Source organism: Elgaria multicarinata, chromosome 5 (genome assembly GCF_023053635.1).
Source record: "Elgaria multicarinata webbii isolate HBS135686 ecotype San Diego chromosome 5, rElgMul1.1.pri, whole genome shotgun sequence".
In the NCBI taxonomy this organism is placed as follows: Eukaryota; Metazoa; Chordata; class Lepidosauria; order Squamata; family Anguidae; genus Elgaria; species Elgaria multicarinata.
Genome location: NC_086175.1, coordinates 100,326,760 through 100,345,207, shown reverse-complemented (window position 1 = coordinate 100,345,207; position 18,448 = coordinate 100,326,760). Strand labels below are relative to the sequence as shown.

At 41.7% G+C, this 18,448-nt stretch overlaps 1 protein-coding gene across 1 annotated transcript in view; it reads right to left on the bottom strand.

Annotated features, from left to right (window-relative positions):
- COL8A1 (collagen type VIII alpha 1 chain) overlaps positions 1-16,803 on the bottom strand; it is a 120,300-nt gene extending 103,497 nt beyond the window's left edge. The window contains exon 1 of the mRNA XM_063127636.1: positions 16,757-16,803. The gene's annotated coding sequence lies outside the window, so the exon portion shown is untranslated. The remainder of the gene's footprint in view (positions 1-16,756) is intronic.
- Between the last annotated feature and the right edge of the window lie 1,645 nt (positions 16,804-18,448).

The window sequence follows — 18,448 nt, the reverse complement described above, 5'->3', positions numbered from 1 at the left end:
GGGCAGTTGTGGCTGTGGCCCCTTTGAAGCCACAGATATGATTTATTGCTTATGAAAAACCAAAGGATCAGCTTTGGCCCAAACTGTTTTTGGAGAGCTTATTTTTAAATTTCGCTTTGGTTTTTATTTCCAGCACACATTGACAAGTAATGGCATTTTTGGAACAGCTAAAACATGAGAGACTTATTCCGAAATTATTCCAAATTAGCATTCTCTGTAGCAAACAATGTGAATGCTACTATAGTACATTTCATCCACTGGCCAAGTGGAAATGAGCAGTGAGTTATTTCTTTCCTCTTTCAAAGAATGTGCTTTACAAGAATTGGATGCCAGTGGAAGGGGCTGACTTAACTATTCTAAAGGGGAGTTGAAATAAATTTAGCTGAAAGTCGTCCCAAGCAACAAGTCACAGTTAAATTTGCTTATAAAAAAATTCAATGTATGTTCCTCTAATTTGACTTCTTCCCGATGATGGATGCTGTTGGACTGAAAGGTTTTAGGGGAGGAGGATCCCAAGGAAGAACAGTGTAGCATTTGGCAAATTGATACTTAACTAAGGATTAACTAACCATTTGCTGCAAACGGGTTAGCGGCCTAACCTTGGCTTCGTGTGTTGTCTGAACAGGCCCACTTTTTCTCAAAAGTGAAATGTAAACGTTTCTGAAGCACAGGACTGTGAATTTGAAAGGGCCCCTTCACACATAGCTGTGATGCTGTTGGGTGTGGTTGAATCATTCAGCTATGTCAATGGGCCCACTCATGTAAGAGTTTCCACCTGATCAGTACCAGGGACGTGGACAGTCCCCTGGGAAATATGAGTATGGTTGGCCCTGTCCTGTCATCATGTTATTATCCGCACACAGTTCACAGCTCTACTTCCCATAGGGAAGAGACCCTTTGCAGTTTCAGGCGAAGGAGAATAAAGTGGGTCATTGAACAGTTGCATTAAAGCAAGAGTGTTGAACATATTTCACCCCAAGGGTGAAATGAGAGGCCTCATTCCAGTGATGGGTGGGGCCAAAGAGGTTTGGACCAAAAATACCAGGTTAATTAAAAAAAATAGTTTATCTTAAAGCTCTTACTGACAATAACTAAGGATTGTCTAGACAGGGCGATATCCCAGGGATCATCCCAGGATCGTCCCTGTGTGTCCACATGACACACAGGGGATCCCAGCAGCAGGGAGGGATGATCCCTGCATTTCTCCGGGATATTGCCCTACACTTTTGTTCCGGTTTTTCCCAAGTAACTGCAAGGAGCTGGGAACCGGGCATGGGGCACGGAGCTCCTCAGGAGTTTTTTTTTCCTTTTTTTAAATTACCTTAATGGCTGGAGCGCTCCTGAACTCATTTTCAATTAAAAAAAAATGGCAGGTGTGAAATTCTCTTCCTCCCAGGACATCACATGCCACATGTAGACTGAGGGGGAGGATCTCGCGATCAGCATATCGTGAGATCTTCCTCCTTCACCCCCCTGGTCTAGACATGCCCTAAGCCTTGCGAGAGGCATTTCAATCTTTTAGAATTGGACAGGTGAGAGAGAAATGTGTGAAAGCCAGGACCAGGAAACCAATGAAATATAGGTGGCTTGGGGAAAGGGGGTGTGACTATCTGGGAAATTTGGCTCTTAGGCCTAAGGTTTAATGCTCCTGTCCTAAAGGAACCAGTAGTGCAAGCATCGCCATTTTCATGACTCCTGATCTGGATATACACTTGTGTAGATGCCTCCATGCACCTATGAAGCTACGCAGCTTCGAATCCACAGGCACCCACTCTCTCTTAGCTGTGCTTCGGCATAGCTGTGAAGATTCGAATCAACAGACTCCCCCCCGCCCCTTTGCCTACGTGCTCATAAACTGAAATGTAGGAGTTACTTCTGAGAAGACATGCAAATATCCACCCTTGCAGCCCTCTTTCTGCAGTGAGAGGGGCTCCCCTAAGTCTGATATTGTGAATGACTGAGTGGCAGCAGCAGCAGCACTACTAACAACAACAACAACAGACCCGTAGCTGCACTTACATCTCATGTCCTCTCCTTGCCCCCTGTAGAGGTGGCTATCTGAAGAAGGCGGGTAGGAAAGGAAGAGGAGAGAGAGATGTTTACAAAGCACGGATCCTTCCTACTACTAATAATAATAGCAGATGCTGCCCTGGTCCGGGCCCTGAATGACTGAGACCAGCAGCAGCAACAACAGCAGCAGCAACAAGAAAGGAAGAGAGAAAGAGGAAGAGAGGGAGGTGATTACAAAGCACTGATCCTTCACACATTGCAAGGGTCAGTTCACTTTCCCTTACTTCAGAGTAAGCATGATTACCCAGCACTCAATGAATATTTAAAGCAAGAGGCAGTGATTGAGCCCACATTCCCAACAGAGCCGTTTTTAATGAAAAAGGGCTGGCAAAGGTATTCTACAGACCCCTCAGTTCCTGTTCACCCAAAGTACTAATTGAAGGTGATGACTTACTGCCAAGTAGACATGTTAGACCTCTGCTCTCGCCATATTCCTGCCCAATGTGACTTACCCTTCCATCAAACAGTGACCAAAATACACCAACCATCCAATGCCGCATTCACCTGTCCAATAATATATGCACAGAGGAACATGGTAACAGCAGGGCAAAATTAAAATACGAAAAGCTTTGAGATGTATCCCACAGTGTGGCTGCGAATTGACAGCTGCATCATCTAAACAAAGGTGTGCAACTTTGCAGCCGCACTGGAGTAAATACCTCATGTAGACACGTCCCAGGATTATTTAGGGCTTGTATATTTTCTAAGAGTCCCAGTGAACACCCTAGAGGGCAGGTTAATTTCGGTACAACCCAAGAGTCATCACCAAAATCATTTCCCATAGGACTTTTTCTGCTTGTTCTGCAGCTGAGGCAAAGAGCCCAAATTCTATCCTTCTGTCTGTTTGATAGATCACAACTTTGTATGGAGCTGGAGTGAGGGCATGAAATCAAGATGATGGGAACAGAAGAACACAAATTGGAATCAAGTGTGCAGCAGTGAAAACAGATATTTTCCGAGGGCTTCTACAGAATATGATTGATGGTGTTTAGTTTAAGATAACTGAAGATGGTAAAGCCCAAGTAATGTCCATTTTAAACTTAATAAATCAAGGCAAGAAGGGATTTGAGGTAAAACTAGCTAAAGGTATTTAAAAAAAAAAAGATTAATAAAAAATATGTTAAAACCTTGCCAGAGATGCAGTAGACCAGAGAGATCAGAAGGCCATTAGACCACCAGGATAAAGGTAGGAAACTCAAACATCAGAGCGATACCGCAAAGAAGCTGAATGAATGGGATTTATTCAAGAATGCTAAAGAAAAGCCACTGAATGTGATGAACTAATGGTGGTTTTTTGAGCCTCTTCCAGCCTCTGGGCTGAATTCTGTTTCCAAGAAGTTCTTGAGGGCCACCTTCCAGCCAGGGGGAGGGGGGCGCAAAGTCGGGGGACACACACAAAAATACCGGCATATTTTTGTTTAAGTTCTTAACTAAGCCTTAGGAAAGGATTTTAGCCTTTTAGAATGGGGGGATGATTATAGAAATGCCAATAAACCACCAAGCAAGGGAAAGGTGGTGGGGCCAAGACAATACCTTCTGGGAAACCCAGAGAGCTGGTTTGGGACCCTCAGAGGGTCAGGTATGGATCCTGAATCTGAGGGGATTTAATTTTCTATTTCCAGGAAAAGCTGGTTTATTTAAATTCAATTACTACGGGAGAGGGTGGATATATACTATACAAATATAATTAGTGGTGTTCATTGCTCTGCTTTCACAGGTACCTTGTAACTCAGAACTTACTTTCTTTTGTCTTATCTTTTTAAATCAAGGGTGGTAGTAACAAAATTAAAAAGGAGGATCAGGAGTGGAAAGGGAGGCAAAAAATCTAGGACTTGCGCTCCCCCCACCCACCCAATTGCACAAGTGTGGCTGGTGGAATTCACTTTGGTTGGTTCACACTGTGCTGTGCTTCTTGTTTCTTCTGCATTTCAGCTGCAAGCTCTTTGCTGGGCTAGCTTGTGACCACACCTCGCAATTTTGCTTGAAGGGCTGAATTTTCCATGACCAGGGCTGTGATCTGAGCCAGGCCAGTCCAAATCAAAATGCTTAAGAATGGCACAGGCATCATTGTATAGCCTCTGCTGTATAGCCTCCGCTTTTCCTTGGGAGGGAATTCCAGGAGAATCTGACAGACATCATGGCACCGAACAAGCCACCAGCTGCAACCCTATGGCAAAGCCGAAGGGGCCTCCCATCATGCCTCCTAGAACAGCTCTGCCCAAAGCCATAAATATCCGTTTCAGGTCTGCCTTCATGCTCCACATTCTATGGCCCAGAAGTTGCATCATATCATTCACATTGATGGGCCTCTTGCCTAGATCACACCTCTAAAATTCCCAATAGTTCCTGTTTTTCAGCTGCTCCTTCCAGATACAAGGCCTCTACATGGAATACTTCAGGGAGTTTGTTGCTTTGGCCCTTCATGGCCCTCCTGAGTCTGAGGTTTTGCTTCCTTAAACACATGCCTCAAATACGCAACCTGCCATCAATACTGACCACTATACCTGAACAATAAAAAAGTTGTTCCCTCAATACCAGTGTGTAAAACAGGCTATGAAGGTTATCATGGCAGCTATATTTCAGTGATTCTGATTTCAGCAGTTTGCAGAAACAATTGCTCATAAAGGCACATTAGGTTCTGAAGAACATATCAGTGAAGAATGCGTCTGTGCTGTAAAGAAAATCAGATGTCCCCCTTTCTTAAGAGAAACTCATAGGCCCTGTTCATAAAGGGGCCACCATGTAATCAACATGATGAGTGTGTCCAGCTGCCAGAGGGTGCCTTTTTAGTAAACCACTTTTATTTGATGGGTACATATGTGCCTGCCCCATGTCCAGTCATAGTAATGGCACCAAGTTAAGACCCCTCCTCTATTCCTAGGCATTAGACGGCATTTGATGGGGGCATTTATGCCAAGTTGTTTCTGTCAGGTCCAGTAACTTATTGAAAATGTTTTGGCTGTTTAAATTTTTTAAAATTGTTGTATAATGTGAATTTTTGTGTGTGAATCATCCAGAGAGCTTCAGCTATTGGGTGATATAGAAATGAAATAAATAAATATTTTACTAGGGTGGCCCCTTAAATATTGCCAACAAAGAGGAAAAAGGAGGACAAAAGAGATTGCCATTTTTGTATAAATCTTGCATGGGGTAATATATCTGTATACAGTAGATATCAATTTAGAAATAATCACCATAATTTAAATAGAAATACAATGCATCTCTCCATGGTGTAAAAGACCATAACCAGGTGCCTGCTCAGTCTTCTGTTCAGATACTGTCGATGGGTTACTTCAAGGCTCAGCTCTTCCTTCTCATGGCTCTTTATCGTTGTATCGGACATGGGACTTCACAGCCCTTCAAACAGAGGACAACCTTTGCAAGCTCTACAAAATAGAGGACTGCCTTCTATAAAGTAGCATACCTGGCCACCCTATTCATAAGCCCTAAACTTGTGCAGTGAAATAGCAGATCAAATCAGAAAGGGAGAAGTTTCAACCACTGCCCCCATAATAATGGACTCTAGATTAGCTGCTGCCTCTCAAGAGAGAAATCAAGGAGTTGTTATGAGTAGTTTGCTGAAATGACCCCATTTAATGTACCGCAGCTGCCAACAGAGACAGCAGAATACAAGATCCAAGGGACAAAGCATGAGGCAGAAACTATCCCCTGTATAAATCCAATGCTAAAAAACATTAACACACATACACAGTAGGCATAAAATAACCATATTAATCAACTAGTGGTAAATGGCAAATGATCTAATAAATCATTTCATACTGACTTCCTGGATGTGGAGAGCAAAATGAAGCATTGTGAATGCTATGGTAGAGGCACTGGCTGGGTTCGCATGATTGCAGGGCCAAAGGTACCCATCGTTGATTCTTTTCCCAATCCTGCATGCGCCAGTCACGCAATCGCGATTTACACAATCTTTTTAGACAAGCCTTCTCTGGACTGTAACTTATTCTGGTTTTATGTGACTTTTAAAGTTTTAAGTTTTAATCTGGATTGTTGTTATATTGTGGTTTTAGTTGTAAACTGCCCAGAGAGCCTAGGCTGCTGAACAGTATATATGTAATAAATAAATAAATGCCCATGATGTAGCACAGGTTGCCGTGTTGTCTGAACCCAGTGCACAGCATGGCTTCGTACCTATCATACAACACTTACTGCAAGTCTTTCGCCCCCGCAATCATGAGAACCCAGCCAGAACATTGGTTTGCTTACCAGTAGGGTGACCATGTGCTCTTTTTAAGACAGGACAATCCTCTATCTGGTGGTGCCCTCTATTTGAAGAGCTGCCCTGTCAATTTCCAGTTTAAATTTAAAGATACATAAGAATTGTCCATCACCAGTTAACACCCAGAGAGCAAACTCAAAAAGGCAGACACACAGGTAACCTAGTCACAGTCTTTCACATGGTGAGATGTACTGTATTTCTATTTCACTTATAATAATTATACACAAATCAGGACCTTCTTTTTGTCATTGTTTTTGATGATGCATGTCCTGTTTTCTTCTTCTTTTTTGTTAATCCATTAGTGGCCACCTTAGTTACCAGGTTGGGGAAATGCCTGGTAAGTTAGCAACATTTTTGTTGTTCAGGGACTGTGTGTCATTAGAATGCCATTCTGTTGAACACAGTGCAGTTGTGGAGAAGAAGACCTGATAATACATGATCCACGCACATGCACAGACACCAATTGGTGTATCCCATATAGAAAGCTCTCACATTATATCGAACTTGGGTGAAAAAACTTCATGAAGGGGCCATCACACGAGGGAAATCACATTTCCTTACTGTTGCTCCTCCACCCCCGCTTTTGTCCTTTATTACTTCCTCTTTCTTCCCGGAGAGGAAAGAGGAAGTAAACAAAAACCACGTGGCCCATTCAGGTGGCATTTTTATTGTGCCGTTTTTCCTGCACACAGCAGGAGATCGCAGCATTTTTTTTTTTTTTTAAGGTCAGATTAAAAAGGGTCTATTTTGCGATGGAAAAATGAGCAGAAGGAGTGGGAGGCACACAGGAGGTGGGTGACGTCATCTAAAGGATGTGCAAACATCCATAAGTGGACAGTAGCAAGCATAAGATAAAACGCTCATCTGATGACACCCTAGGTGGAAAAGTGTATGGGTGTTGGGTTTCCCCCTCTTGTATGCCGCCTTGAGAGGGTTTTACCCTTAAAGGCCTAACCATTCCACTATAAGTAATTTTGAATAAATTTAAGTGCCTCTAAATTAAAATCTAAAATAACAAGTGGGGCTTAAGCTTTGGTGCTGTGTTTTTCTATGTTTTTAGGATTATTTGAACTGCACGACACTCTGGAATTCTTTGAACTAAAAGAGCAGGATAGAAATACCTGTCTGTAACAAAAATATGCAAACAAACAAACAAACAAAAATTCTTGCTCATCAGCATTAATTGCCTGTCTCTTAACTTTAGAAGAATTCCATTCTCTTGAATGTCAGCAGGAACTCATCTTCTTTTGACGGAATTAGCAACTGCAAATAACCACACTCCTTTATTATATTCTACTGATACCAGCACAGCAGAGCTGGATAAGAAATAGATTCCGAGTTCCAAGAACGACAAATTTTTAATTTCTTTTCAACTGGGAAAAATTGATCTTTTAAGAGCTTTGGGGAAATGTATATTCCCCAAATTTCAGAAAAAATTGAGATGAAACATTCCATTATGGGATGGGTGTTTGGGTTTTTTAAGTGGGTAAATGTTTTATTTTGTTTGGACATTTCAGAGACATTTTGTTTTGACTTGCTGAAACAAAATGTTTTGACTCAACACTCATTGGCTTAAAACAGCCCTAAAGATTACATTTTTTGGAATATGTTCAGCTAATAACTATTTCAAGACACCATTGGAGGAATCACTCAGCACATCATCAAAGTCTTCAAGCGGAGAGTTGAAATCTCAGTCAATCCAAGCTTTTGCCTGGAGGCTACTCACGCCTACCCGGCTGCAAATAAGAAGGGCAATTCGTTTGCTTCAGTCACAGGGATTGTTCATATTTACATGACTTTTTACCACTCTGCTTCTGTGGCAAGAAGTAACTTCAACAATTCGCTCTAGGTAGCAACAAAGCTGGCTTCAAAGAAAGGGCTAAGGTCATTCATTAGATATACGCAAGGACTAGTTTAACTGCATCCTGCTTCCAATGTAGCATGACCACATATGCCTGCCATCCCAGGTCAAATACTGCAAAAACATACGGGGCCAATCCAGACATGATGGGGGAAAAGCACTTTAAAGTTTCATCCATTTCAATGGGAGAGTTAAGCATGTGCTTTCATCTTTTCCAGTTAAATTAACAGGACCAAAAAGTTGTTATTTTTGGCTGGATCATACCTGTAATGTATGCTAGAGATGTTGAATCTGTTGATTTTGGTTTCTCACTTTTCCACTCTTAAGATTATTACTTTTTTAAAAAATCAGCACCAACATTCATATGAATTTTAGTGGATTTTTCTCATATAGATTTTTGTATATAATTTGGCCTAATATTCACATTTTCAACCACTTTTCCTTAATATAATGCATTTTTCCTAATATGCACATTTTTAAAAGACTTTTTGTTTGGAGAAAGGCATCGCAAAATTCTGATGAGTGAAAGTACTGAAGGTTTTTTGCATTCCTGATCACATATGGATTTGGGAAGTGTAAATCTGTGAGTTTTAAATCAAAATGCAAACCAAATGAGATTTTCCCACCTCCCTAAGGTACACCCAAACCCCCAAGCATCACCAACCACACGGAACACTCTTATCCTGAGGTTTTCTGACATGTAAGTCCAAAGAAGTTCAATTAGACTTACTCACAAGCAGGAGTGTGTGTCTGTGTGTGTGTAAAATTGCATACTCCTCAATGGTTACTTGATTGCAAAAACAATTGCTCCTGAACCAATCAGTTCCCTAGTATGCTGACCATTTGGTTAGATCATCAGTCCCAGTCATTAAAGACCATTGATAGTGATCCCTTGTGTGTTCAGGGACTCCACTGCAGTGTATGCATCGGGTTACCCCCTCCATTGAAGCATATTGCAAGTTCTCCATATTTGTATTGCAGCATATTTCGTGTCTAGATCAGGGGCAGGAAACCTATTTTCCTATGAAATGTCAAGTGGAGAGCACAGCCAATGGTGGGCAGAGCCAGAGCCAAGAGTGGACAGGAACTGTAGTTTTGCATAGGTCTTTCTCTCTCTGCACCCCCACCCTACCCTTCTCTACCTCTCTACCTCTTGTACAAACTTATTCACACAAAGTGGGAAAGGAAGTAATTCCCTGAGGGGTGATGCAGAGAGTAAGAGAGAGCCCACAGCACCAGAAAGCTGGCACTGATGGCCAGGGCTAGCCCTACTATCAGGAAGAGTGAGGCAGTCACCTCAGATGTCTGATGCTAGGAGGTGATGGAGGAGACAGCTGTGAGCCACATGGTTTCCCTTAAACTAGCCTGCTGCTTTCTGATGTGGTGGAGGATGCTGTTCCATTGCCAGTGTTGAAGAAAGATTCAACTGCCAGTCCAGTCAGCTTTTGTCCATGGAATGGGAGGGGAGCCATCTTGTCCATCTCAGCCCCCTGCTGGGGGCTGCCTGAAATTAGGCCAAGAGTCAAAGCCGTCTGCTAAATATGGAGGCAGGCCTGGGTGTACAGAAGTTTTCAGAAACAGCTTAAATTTCCCATTGATAACAATAGGAGTTATTTAGCACAGGCATGTTTCTCTGGCCCCATTGACTAGCCAAGGGACTGAGGGTGGCTGGGTTGTATGGGTTATGTGTTTGTTTGATTGCATGCTATTGTAAGCTACCTTGGGGATCATGTGATTGAATGGCAGGATGCAAATCTTCTGAATGAATAAATAAATAGACCTACAAATCAGTGTCATTAGCAGATTCAGATGGTTCTATTCAAGTCCTCAATTTGTTTCTTGATCTGTCAGCCTGGAATACAACTAAATTCCATGCATACAGTAACTCAAGTCAAAACATGGCAATATGAACAACCCATTCGTTCACAAAAATCACCAAAAGAATCTTGCATCTCCCTGTCTTCTGTAACTCCTAACTCAAGTTGATGTAATATGGCATGTTTAAACAAAAGAGTTTGTAAAGCAGACAATGTCTTAATGTGGGAAAATGCGGGTGTGTGTTTTCCTGTGTATTTCAACCTCTTCCTTTGCCTGGTAAAAATTACCACATGTAAACATCATATCAGCTGTGTGGAGTGAACAATCCAACCTTTGCCCTCTCATATAAACCACATATAAAGCCAAGCAGCTCACCAGAACGCTGGGCATTTCTCCAAAAGCTACAACACTAACCATGCAATCCTATGCATGTCTACACAGAAGTAAGTCCCACTGATTTCCATGGGCATTAGTGCCAGGGAACTAAGTATACAATTGCAGCCTAAGATGCCTTTTTGTCTGGAATTGGCTTCTTGTGAATGGGCTGGATAGTGGAAGAAAACCAACTGAACAAGTGAAATTGAACAATTGAAAGCCAACTGAACAAGTGTTGTTGAAAATGTAAATTATAAAAACTAAAACCATATAGCCACTAATGGAACCATTACACATATTAAAGCAACAACTCACTAAAAATATTTTAAAACCCTAGGTTAGAGATGTGTATTGACACCTTTTCTGAAAACCAAGATAGTGGGGGCCAATCGTAGTTCTTGAGAGAATGCATTCCACAATGTGGGCGAGTCCAACAAATAAGCCTTTGCAGGCAGAGGTGTCCTCAAAAGGAGACCAGGATATGAGGGATCCTATGGCCTCTCCAGCCTCAGTCCTGCCCCCACCAGCATGTCTAGAGAGGCAGTAGAACACAGAAGATCACCTACATCACTACTCCTGCCTTGCCAGCAGCAGCTCAGCAGGGCACTGGTCACATGGAAGTCTCTGAGTTCAGCGGCTTTCATCTCATGAGCGCACAGCCCATAGGACTGTGCCTTCAAGCGAAAATATGCTGGTGGTTTTGGTAGTTTGGGCCCCACCCCTTTGCCTTCAGGCCACCATTGGGAAGTGGCCCCTGAAAATGTCTCCAAAATGGAATTCGGCCGTTGAGCTAAAAGAGGCTGTGGAGTTGAACAATAAGCCCCCAGGACAACTTTCTGAACATGACCCGACTGCTGCAAAACAGTGCCTCCAAGGACCAGCTCTTCCAGGTGGTCCAGAAGGATACCATGGCCAATGGTACTGGAAGCCAAGAGAATTAATATGACAGTGTTCCTCACATCCAGTTCCCATTAATCTGGAGCCAAGGCGATTGAGAAGGTGGTAGTGTTGCAACTCCAAACACATCTGGATGATGCTGATTATCTGGACATATTTCAATCAGGCTTTTGGCTAAGAATGATAGACCCATAATTGTTCAAATCTACTGGGTCACAAGAACCTTTCTTTTAAAAAGGTCTTATTGCTGCCTCTTCCAAGTGAGAGGAAACAATCCTCTCCCATAGCAAAGCCTTAGCCATGGCATCAGTCCCACCTTGGCTGATTAAATCAGTCAAAAAAGGCAAGGGACCAAGCCCTCACTGCTCCAGAAACCCTGTCCACATCCTTGAGATCTATAAGCTGAAAGGAATCCAAAACAACTGAACAAGCATTTGCCAAAGTTACATCAATCTGACCTGCCCCAATATTGGACTCCAAGTCAAAGCGGATCTGAGCAACTTTCCCCACAAAGAATGAAACAAACAGTGCACAGCAAGCCACTGACTGCTCCTGCTCCTTATCTCCAGCATCCTGGCAAAGAAGACCTCACACAGTGCAGAAAAGCATCACCACTCTATTTAGGGATGTCCATTGCTGGAAAGTCCCATGGGTGGGAGGCAACAGCTCACAGGGTTTGTGGGGCAAGTGGGAAGGGAGGGGAGTCCTATAGATTCCCAGTAGACCTCACGCCCAGCTTTCCTGGATGCCCATGGGCATCTAGGAAACCACAACAATCACACACCCCTTCAGATTCGGAACCGAATCTGAAGTGGGCTGAGATGGTTCTGACATGCCCTGAGGTGAATTGGAGCCAGTTTGGAAGCTTTGAATCAGCTTCCAGAGTGAATTGGGAGGGAGGGGGCTGTACACAGTCCTAGTGTCAACCACTCAGGGCATTTCTGTATTCCACAAATCAGCCAGAGCAAGGGCTTCAACAGTAGCAAGGGCTTCAACATTCTGACCCACAATGCATTCTGTTAAGTTCAACAGACACACACCCTCCATACATCCAAAGAGACAGACCACACAATTCCATCCAAGACTATGGATATTTTTGAAATTCTCAGGCAACCTTGGAGATGTTTTACAGTGAGACAAGAAGTCTTACCTGTCAACAGTGGATACGGGCATCAAATGAGGACACAGAGTTTTAGGCATCACTGAGCAACATGCTATTCCTGACATATTGTTTTTAGGAAGTTGACATTAACAGAAATACAACATTAGAGGTGTGCAAGGTCCTCTGGTGAGTCTTTTTACACTGAAGATGGGCGCTCTCCTCCAATGTAACCATTTTGAATCAATTTACTAATGTAAAGAAGAATACAACTGACAATTTTCCAGTCATACAGACCATGGTAAGTGTGATGGTCAGGTGGTCAACTGATGTACAGGACTATGGTATGATGCAGCCAGGTTGTCAGCTGACTGTCAGGATGCTTATGTGATCTGGTCAGCTGACTTCCAGAAGCATCATATAGGTTGGGCTTTGAACTTGATCAAGGTGCAGGGCTGGACAAGGAATAGTAAGAAGGGAAGTGTCGCTTTGAATGTTGTCCTTGGACAGAGAAGAATTCAAACCATGTTTGCTTAAGAGGAGGGTGATCAGCAGTGGTGGCAGGGACACACCATAGTAAAAGTAATAAGCAACCAGTACTACCTGGGGAAATATTCCTTCCTGACCACAATTCAATAAGATAAAATAAGAAAGAAAGTCACCCACTAAACATCCTTAAGTGAAAAATAGTATGACCAGAGCAATATTTGTACTTCGATATTGACAATGTTAAAGGGCCTGATTCAGACATAGCAAAACTGTGGTTTAGTGTAACATGCACAAGCCGTAATCTTATGACCACCTCCCCTCACCTCTTCTTGTCTAGCCACAAGGAAAAGATCAGAAACGTTTGTTTCCATCTTTAGTTAACCACAATTTATTGTTACATCCAAACTCTAAACTGTGGTTAATCTCAACTGTGGTTTAAGGAAACAAGCCAACTTCACAAACCAGGGTTTGAAGTTGGCTTGCTTCAATAAGCCATAGGTAAGGCTAAGCACAGTTTTCTTGGGCTTGGAAGAAACAATAAACTGGGGTCAATAACATGCATGAAGTCTGATCTTGTGATCACACCAGGAGGAAAGGGGAAGCTGGGGAGCCCAAAGCTCATTTGTATAATGCTAAACCATTGTTTAACATTATGTCTGAATGAACCTTGGTCATTGTGGGGCAGCCTTTATTATCTGAAATATACTAGGTACCTCAATCTATAACATTCTGGTAGGAGAATATACATCAGGAAATCACATCCATGTTATCTTATTCAAAACCCAACAACTAACACTTAGAGAACTCGAGGGGGGTGGGGTCAAACCAAATATGAAAGCCATAATTTGGAAAACTAATTTAGAAACTGGAATCACCTCCCCAAATAATAGCTCACAGTATTGAAGACAGGGGAATTAAATGTTAAAAAGTTACAATTTCTAGAGGGGTCTGTTGCAGACAAAACATGAATTTTGTGGCACCTGAAAGACTAACAAATTTATTTATTCTGTCATGAGCTTTTTGGACACTGTCCACTTCCTCAGACGCATCGGATGAAGATAATAGTGATCATCTGATCCAGTGAATAGTATCTCTGAAAGCTTATGCCAGAACAAATACATTTGATAGTCTTTAAGGTACAACAAGGCTCTTGTACCTTAGTTACATAGTTAGTTACAAAGTTAGTTACCACATAGCACAATGAAGTAAAACAAACTTTGGACTTTTCTCTGAATTTCTCACAAAAACTGAACTGCTGTAGCATCCAGCTTATTGGACATTTGGAAAGTATGGGAGGAAAAGTCAAAGGGTCTGAATAGAGAATGTCTCTTATTCAAGAGTCATTAAAGTTCTATTTCAGCAGAAAGGCCTTGTACAACCGAGTATGGGCTATACCCAGTGGTGGCTTTGCCCTGAAGGAAAATGCTTCTGTTTGCACAAATCAGGGCCCTCAAGTTTTTCCCTTCCACCACCACCACCCAAAAGTTCCCGGACCCTCCGGACTAAATCAGAATAGAATATGGCACCAAAGGACTGCAGTGGGTAAGGATAGGATGCACAAGCGGAAGTGATTTCTGCTAAGACAAAGCTACCTTTTGATGCAACTCAATATTCCTGGAAATCCCAATAGCCTTATACACATCCCCACCCCATGTCCCAGTTTAGCACTTGACTAACCACAAAGAGTACCATTTTTGTTTTTACAATTGGTATATTTTTGTACCTCTTTTCCATTCTTCACTTGCTCAGATTGATCAGTCTTTATTACATTGCTCTCATGCTATAGTAAAAGCTCAATGGCAACACTACAACAAGTAATCTTTTCTAACAAGCCTCAGAGGCACATTTTGAGATACATAATCACTTATGTGGCTCAACTGTACTTAACTTTCCCAAGCTAGCCCAACATTACAAAGTGACACTTACTTGAACTCCTGACCTAATTTTAAAGCAGGGGGAAATCACCAGCAGGAGAGTTATTTTGTATCGGGATAGGAGCATTCTTTTCAGCTAACACTATGTACCATCACTGTGTACCATTTTCAAAAGGAAATAAAACCCAACTCACTTCACAGCAGTCTCTCAATTTTGACACATGCGACCATTCTATGTTAAATGCATTTCATGAAGTGTTTCTTCTGGGAATACTGCTCGAAGTACATTTTCAGAAATATTTTGTTAAGAAAATTTTGCATGATAAATGGAATTTCACAGTAGGATCTTATTTTAACCTTAATTCTTCAGATAGGACATTCCTTAAATTACAGTATATCCATAAATTACAGCCATTCAAGTTTTTTGGGTTGTGCATTTTGTTTTGCTAAATACTATAATGTGCATGATAAATATCTAAGTAAATAATAATTAGCAAGGAAGTGCTGAAATATCAGTTGACAAACAAAAGCTATTACATTTTCCTTGTCCCCTCCGAAAAATAAGTACAGCATTTGTTTTTCACAAAGAACAGATTTTCCCCCTCTCCAGTTTTTAAGCATGAAGCTTACCAAAATGTTCTGAACTTTAATAGCAATTTCAGAAGACATCAGACACTTATATAACCTTTGGTTGGATATTTTTCCAGTTACTATGAGATAAAATTTCTAATGTTTACTCTGTTCTTCTAAAAATTATAATCGTTATTGTATCAAACACAGTTCCCAGTTAAATTAATACTGAGTTTGTGGCATCCCACCAAGTACGAGGCTATTACACTGTATTTCTAGAGAGAAATTATATGAAATAATATTCAATAATAGCAAACCACTGCTCTGAAAAGGAATTGAATGACAGCAATCTACTTTAAGGAATCCAAAAATGTTTTATACAGTTATGCAGCTCCCCCCCCCCGCCCTTTATGTACAGTTGAGCTGTTTCTTACACAGTACTAATTCCTGAACACTTGAATTTCAGAACTCTATGCAGGCATTTCTGGATTAGGGTTTATAGGATGGAATTCCATTTAAAAGGTGATGATGTGGTTAAATGCTTTGGCTCACTTGCTCTGGGAGAAGCTGACCCAAGGAAATCGGATGCAATTGTGTAAAAGGAGGGCAGAGAACTAAAGACTTGGATTTAAGAAGTGCTTTAAAAACGTCTGCTTCTACTGCCTCTGATTTAATGCCAGACTTTCAATATTGAGGCTAGTGTATGTAAACACAACTGTCTCACTGTTCGTTCCTTTCTCCAACATTTCTTAAGACACAGAGAAAGGGGAAGATCTGTGGCTGTTAAGTTCATTTGTGTACAGAGAAATCTACTGCCATTTATCCACACAAGGTGTAGCGTGAGTTGTTCTAGATTTTCAGAAGGAAACTGAATTTTGCTCTCCGAACACATTCCCAAAGTTCCCAGCTTGACAGCTTCTCCCCACCGTCAAACATCCACCTGATTAGTGTTCCTCCACCAAGGCAACCATCCAAGCATGCCTTATTTGCAAAGCAGTAAACTGTGTGAAAGATGCCCTGTCCAAAAGTTAGGGTGAAGCTTCCACAACACTGACAACAGGGCCTTTTCTTCGGGTGTTAAGGGAAATCTTTCAGGCTCCTTTAAAGTGCACATGTTTGCTGATAGCTTTAACTAGGTTTCTCTCATCAAGAAACAAAACAGATTTTAAAATGTGAAATAACATTTCCAGGCCCTCCCCCCCCCACTTTTTTCTTTTCTTTTTTTTAGTACTACTGAAAGGAGAGAAGAAGAAAAACAGCCTTTTTGCAGCCACAGATGTTCTATATTTCTCAGTAATTTAAGCAAGTGTCTTACATTGTTAAAACAACAGCTTTCTTCTTGCCAAATGAAAAAGACCCTACCAATGGAGCAGCAACCCTGAAAAGAGTTGCAGCAGAGGTGGCATGCCACAAAACATCTGGATGCCGCTGAAGCAGTGTTGATAGAAAAGTATTCTTACCTTGAGCATGCAAGATCCAAAGGGAGGAGATCACTGGAAGACTGAGAAAGTGCTCTGATCAGCTGCCGGTAGCATGCAGTTGGCTTTTATGATCAGGTGGGAGGAGCTGCTGTTCATAGTAGGTGGGCAGGGAGCAAGGCAGGCAGTAGCCAGAGGCCACTGACATAGTTGCTTCTTCTGTTCTGAAGGGATTGGCAAGGGGGAGAGTGTGTAGCACCTGGGGGTGGGGTGGGGGATGTTTTCATTGCCCAAAATATTATGGGAATTGCGTTCTTTTCCCCCCTTCTTTTTTTAACTCTGAAATTTGAACAGTGTATAATAATGATGATGTGAAGTCCCCAATTTTGTTTGTTTGCTTGTTTAGGAGCATTGCCGACGGAGGATATAATAGCTCTTTCTGCATTTAAGGGTATTCAAAAGCAGTCTGGCTATTGGGTTTTCTCAATGGAGAGGCATGAAAGCCTCTGAGTTACCAGTTAACCCACTGGTCATAAGAACTTAAGAAGTGCCCTGCTGGATCAGACCGAGGGTCCATCTAGTCCAGCAGTCTGTTCACACAGAGGCCAACCAACTGTTGACCAGGGACCAACAAAGCAGGACATGGTGCAACAGCACCCTCCAACCCATGTCCCCCACCAACTGGTGCAGACAGGCTTACTGCCTCAGATACTGGAGATAGCACATAACCATCAGGGATAGTAGCCATTGATAGACTTCTCCTCCAGGAATTTATCCAACCACCTTTTAAAGCCATCCAAACTGGTGGCCATCACTATATCTTGTGGCAGTGAATTCCATAATTTAACTATGCATTGTGTGAAGAAGTACTTCCAGAGATGTGAAGGCCTGGGAAAAAAACCAGAAAAATTCAGGGGGGAAGTAGTTTCCACCCACCCACCCGTTTTTCCCCTGAAGCCTTTTTTGTTGTTTTGTTGTTGTTGTTTCTGGAAAATTGAAAAAAAAATGAAGAAAAAAATGGATTACGGGATGTTTTATTTTAGCATGATGAATAAAATGTTTAAAACAAAGTGTTCAGATATTTACTTCTCCAAACGATTTCTAAAAACTCTATCTAGTATCAGATTATTACAATTTCTGTGCACCAAGGACAATCAAATCCTAGGTTGCAAACTGAGACTACAACTCTCAAATGCAAGCAGAAGATGCATTTCTGCCTCTAGGGGGCACTGCCATTGAAGCAGAGACTGAAACTAATAGTGATAGCTATAGCTCAGAAAATGAGTCTGATTAAATTTCATGTATATTCACTGAAACTTGGTCCCACTCCCTTTTTCTCAGTTCTTTTTATGGGAATGGGTGCTTTATGTCTTGACACTGGAGGATTAGCAGAGACAATTTCCTTTGTTACTAATGTTGGTGGTTTCTTCTTCTGTTGTTGTTGTTGTTGTTGTTGTTGTTTAAAATTGTTTTTTGCCTGCTCCTCATAAACTGGCAGAACCAAAGAGGTTCCTTACAGTTCAGTTATACTCTTTTAGATGCAGGTGAAGACCTTTTTATTTTCTCAGCATTGTAACAGTCTATCAACTTAATTTTCACTTTGCTGTTTTAAATTTGTATTTTAAATCTGTATTAATTTCTGCATTGCTGCTTGATCCTGGTTGTGTTTTTATATTGTATTATATATTATGTTTTTATACTGTTTGTTTTATTTTTTGAATGGTTTCCATGTTT